Source organism: Stegastes partitus, unplaced genomic scaffold (assembly GCF_000690725.1).
Source record: "Stegastes partitus isolate 25-593 unplaced genomic scaffold, Stegastes_partitus-1.0.2 Scaffold511, whole genome shotgun sequence".
Lineage (NCBI taxonomy): Eukaryota > Metazoa > Chordata > Actinopteri > Pomacentridae > Stegastes > Stegastes partitus.
In genome coordinates this window covers 143549-148947 of record NW_007578242.1, presented here as the reverse complement: position 1 = coordinate 148947, position 5399 = coordinate 143549, and the positions used below count along the sequence as shown (strand labels likewise).

General features: G+C 41.9%; 1 protein-coding gene across 1 annotated transcript in view; it reads left to right on the top strand.

Moving 5' to 3' along the window:
* The first annotated feature begins 1287 nt into the window (after window positions 1–1287).
* Window positions 1288–5399, top strand: part of LOC103361549 (protein FAM126B) — a 43252-nt gene continuing 39140 nt past the window's right edge. The window contains exon 1 of the mRNA XM_008287653.1: window positions 1288–1440. The gene's annotated coding sequence lies outside the window, so the exon portion shown is untranslated. The remainder of the gene's footprint in view (window positions 1441–5399) is intronic.

The window sequence follows — 5399 nt, the reverse complement described above, 5'->3', positions numbered from 1 at the left end:
AAATAAAAAAAGAGAAGAACCAGCGACAGCAGCGCATCCGGTTTGCACAGCTGCGACACTTAACTGTACACAGATAAATAAAACACCGACAAAACATGTATGTATGGAATAAATGTAACGTAACGAAAGTAATAGACTCACCAACCGATAAGACTGTTCACAACGTGACAATATTATTGAATGGTAATAAAACACAAGAAAATAAAATAATGACAAAAACATCAACTTCTAAACGTTTCCAACGTTCAATATTATTTATTTATTTATTTATTTTTAGATATTAATCCCACAAATATTCTGTTATGCTTTGGTTCAGTTACTTTTCGAAGTCAGATTTCACAAACCCTTACTTTGTGCTCACATCTGTGTGTAAAATGTAAAGCCTCGAGGTGTTTTAAACGTGACATTATGAAATATAAAGTTTCATGATGTCAAATTATTAATGGAAAAAAAACTTCCCCTTTTAAATAAGGACAGACTTTTGGAAAATTGTGTTCTGGAAAAATGTAAAAACAAAGAAGAATAGAACTGGATGCACTTCGATTTTCCAATGAATTGTTTCACACATGATTTTGTTCATAACATTTTGTTCCTTGAAGAACAAGTCTGACTGACTGATTGTTATTGTTGTATATATATGTTATATTGATTTTTTTTTTTTTTTTTAAAAAGAAAGAAAAAGTGAGCTTTTTACAATATTGAATTTGCCTTCTGGGATAAATAAAGCATTTTTCCATTTCATTTTTCATTTCATTTCATTTCATTCATAACAAAATGTATTGATGTGAAAACGTCAGGGCTCCATATATATATATATGTGTGTGTGTGTGTGTGTGTGTGTGTGTGTGTGTGTGTGTGTGTGTGTGTGTGTGTGTGTGTGTGTGTGTGTGTGTGGCTTTAGAGCAGGAATCTATTTAGAATTATTCTAATATACATAATATTCTAATATAAAGGAGTTCTTAACCACAAGTCCATCAGTAACAACTTATATATCGACTGCATTTATCTTTCTATGTACATATATTGTTGCAATTGTCACATTTTACAATAAAACTGCATTTTCTCTTGCTGTCAGTTTCTACAACTTTTACTGTTTTTTCCCCTACATGTCGGTTTATTAAACTGTTAATGCACCAGTGCGCTGAGAGCATGTGCTGAGTTTTCCTACGGCCCTGAACGCCTCCGCGCTGCTCCCCCTGCAGGTCTCGCAGCTTTCTGCTTACCACAGCGCGCTGAGTTCCGCTCGCTCTGGCCAATCGCGTGGCGCTGTGCTTCAGCACCATTGCAGTGTGGAGAGATCATACGGAGGTACTGCTCGCCGAGAGAGGGACCGTTGGAGGGACTCGTACGCGACCCGAGTGACCGCTCTGGGCAAACGCCACCCCCTGCTTCCCCCGGTACGGGCACCGTGTGACATCCTCACAACCAGCTTCAGTCACGGTGAGTGCTACGGTTCGCGGTAACTGGCAAAAAACACTCAGCGTTTTCCAGGTAGTCGCAGCCAAGGACTGCTGGTGACTTGGACCATCATCAGCACTGTTGTGTTGCTGTGGATGTAAACCCGCTGAGGAGGCTGCTCAGGAGCTTGCCCGTCTTTAACTGGGGACCGGAGGCTAAGGTGTCGGAGCCAGGCTGGCAGCAAAGTCAGCCCCACTCGGCCTGGTCACGACTGATGAGAAACGAGTGTGTCCACCAGCTGCTGGCTCTAACAGGCATGCTAACGGCGTGCAAGCCAAGGCTAAGGTAGCTAACGTCAGGTTCAGGCTGTCGTGGCAGTGCTGTACCAAACGGTAGCTAGCAGTTCACCGACGGGCTAACAGAGCTGCGTATCCATTCGGTTAACACGTTAGCTAGCCTGTTTAAGGTAAACCAGCAGATGTGCGGCCACTTAACACTTCCCACCACACATTTCATCCTGGATGTATGTGTAATAATATAATAATAATAATAGCTGAACTCCACGAAACGCTGCAGTTTATTTTTAAACGGCTGTTTTTCGCCCAAGTCTCACATTTTTCAGTTGACATGCAACTTTTTAGGCAGCACTGATGTCCACACATCAGGGGAGCCTCCAGAAATGTCTCACAGTGGTGGCAAGATGCTGGAAATGTTGGGGTGGCTCACAAAAAAACCACATAACTGCTTTCTGTCATGCAGTACTGAAAAAATACTAGAAATCAGATATACTTTGGTTCCTTGTTTTCACAGTGATCCTTTACTAATTAAATGATGTACAATTAACAGTTTGCCCAGGAGGAGATGCCACGCTGCATTTGTGGAGAAAAAGTTCACCTAAAGACAAGACATTCATAGTTTATCTCTGATTTCCGTTCAGTTTATCAAATCACTGCCAATTATGGTGCCATAAAATGTGCTTTCATTGTTGCTTGGCTACCTGTTGCCATATTTTGGTTTAATGATTAGAGAGGTCACGCTCATTAGTCATCCACACGCCCAAAGATATCCCGATTTGACTTCAGTGGATCAGACTTTTACATTAAAATAATCTCCAGCTGTGATGGAGCCCAGGACTGTTGTAACTGCAGCTTGTAAACTGTGAGCATGTGGGAGACCTCACCTGCCTGAAGTGAAGAAAAGAGTGTCATGACACCCTGATCAACCCTGTCTCCATGTCTGGGATATTTTATCATAGTGTATAAATGCTCGGTCCTCTCCCTCTCTGCTGTCTGATGCTGCAGGTATTTATTACACTAAAAAAAAAAAAGGACTCCTACAAACAGCTGGAGGCAACAAACTAAACTTTCGCTCCTGGTTCTGAGCTCTGTGTGTGCGCCTTCATCCCAAAAAAGGCAAACAAACTGTCTTTACACTCTCTCCGAGGTGTTTATGGATCAGCAGAGCCGACTGCTGCTACTCAGAGCTGTTACAGTCATCTGACAGAGCTTTTGTTACACTCAGACACCATCGTTGAATTTAGTGAATGACGCCGACGTATCAGATCTGGGGTGGCCGTGGCCTCCCTTTGCCCCTCCTGTAGAGGCGCCTCTGCCATCTAAGACAAATTAAGGGACGGGTTTAATTCAGTTAGTGACATTAGTTGCCTTAGTAAGGGCAGAATAAATCACTGTTAAGTACAGTAACTTTATTTAAGCTGATTTGTCTAAATGGCCTTTGTCATTTTGTCAATAAGCCTCAGTGGCCAGTCAGAGTATGTTTTTTATGATTAGTCATCATGCCAGTGCTTATTTTCAGCTGCCCTCCCATATGTGTGCCTATGAATCTATGCAATATAATCTAGTTATATTGGATATGAACAAAAATAACCTGTGCAATACTGTGATAATCCACTTCTCACCTCTTTATACCTGCATCATTTAGTTAAAGAGCGGGATCTCACTCATGCCACATTACCTCGTTACTGTCTTTTAACGTGGGTCCATAAATACACGCTTAAATGACTGGATTGTGCTGCAGCTGCTGGCTGTTTCTACTGAGCTTGGTAAATCCAGTTTTCCTTATTGTGCACCGTCAACTTGGAATAACATGCAGAACGGTCCAAAGCTTGACTTAATGAAGGCTTTTAATTTAATCAAGTTTTACTTCCAGCTTCTCTTGTTTTAGTTGAATTTTTTACAACATAAATGCTCTAAATATATATTTGTATTTTTGACTGGCTTGTTATTGTTCCTTATTTGAAGGCCAACATCTTTTATTTTCTTACTCAGCTACACTGTAAATGAGGCCTGCATCCCTCAGTGTGCTCCAAGTTGAAGCGAAGGTTGAATGAATGCCTGGTGCTGTCTTATAAGCTGCACTTGGACACAGGTGTGTGTTCCTCCAGACCAGTCGTTCAGAGCTCGCAGTGACCCACAAACAACTCTCCTTACAATAGCAGCATCTCCTGTTCACTCCCCTCTGCTCTGCCAAGCCAGGTTTTCCTGCCAGGATGTTTCCTGGTTGTCTTTCAACACTGACATGTTGCTGTTTTCAACACCTTTTATACATTAAGAGTGATATTTGTCCGTTTCGAAAACTGGTATGGGTGAATTAATTGAACAGTGCTTGGCGTGACATTTGCCTAAATAAATAAGCCACCATTAAAATAATGGTGTAATGGGCAAAGATGTCGAGCTGAAGATCCAGATAATTCCATGCCATCTGGTGCTCATCCTCAACCGTCATCCTCCTCTCTCTCCTCCTCCTCCCTTGCTGTATCTCTGCCACCATGTGTTTTGGGACTAGGCTATCATCAGAGCTGCGGCCTATTTTAGACAGAAACTCCATTTACCCACTTAATCTGTGTCCCTGTCTCCAGGAGTTGAGTTTCATTCGCAGTACGGTGTAAAAAAATGATAAGGAGAGCGCACTAGAATGTGTCAGATCCTATTGTGGAGTTGCATTTACAGTTATAGGACCGTGGCTTTTATAGAAATCTGTTGAAGTTAATCTTTTAAACTTTGTGTTAGCATTCGAGCTGACTAATAATGCACAACTCTGTCCATTGATTGCACATTTTCTGTAGTTAAATCCAACCATAACTGTATTGAGCCTCATGGTGTGTTACCTCCCTCCCACCAATGATGATGCACACGCTTAGGGGATCAAAGCTGTAATTAGCCGCCATGGATTAGCAATGGAGACTATTTTCCACTGTACGCACTCCCACAGAGCCAGAGGATCACATAGGCAGCTAGCCCCCCCTCTGCTCTTCCTGTTCTTCCAGCAGAGAAAAGTGGAATCCATGTTTGTTGTCCCCACAAGACCACGCATGCGAGACACCTCACGGTTCTTCCCCGGGGAGTTTGAACATACGTTTTCCTTTGTTTGTTGTCAGCGGGCATCCAAATGGGTTTCTTGGTGTACTTAAGTCCTCAGTGAAGTCAATATAGTTGTGTTTCATGCAGTCTTGAGGGTCGGCTGGATATGTGTTTGGCATCCAGCAAGAGCTGTGGTGCTGCTGACTCACTGCACTGCCAGGTATGAGGTCTGTCTGTGTGTTGGCTGTCTGCGTGATGTACAGTATGTCTCTCCGTCAGCCAAACAAGAGTTCACAAGAGACAGAACCGCATGAGGTACATGCTCTCCTACAACTAGAGCTGCAGTAACAATATTTCTCTCGCTAATTAACCTGCAGATTCGTTTCCCCCGTTATCAGTTAGTCTTTAAAATCTCAGGAAATAGTGAAATGCGTCATGTGATGCATTCAAATGGCTTGTTTTATCTGGCCACATATCCAGTGGCTAAAGATACTCTAATTATGTCATATACAGCAAACAAAAACTCCTCTATTACAAAAATAGTTGCTGATTATCTTCTGTCAATCAATTAGTTGAAAAATTGACAACTTGTTGAACTTTTGTTCTTTTGGTTATAGGACAAATATTACAAAAAAATAAGTCACTTCCTCATTTACAGTTGCTGCATTATAACTCATTATT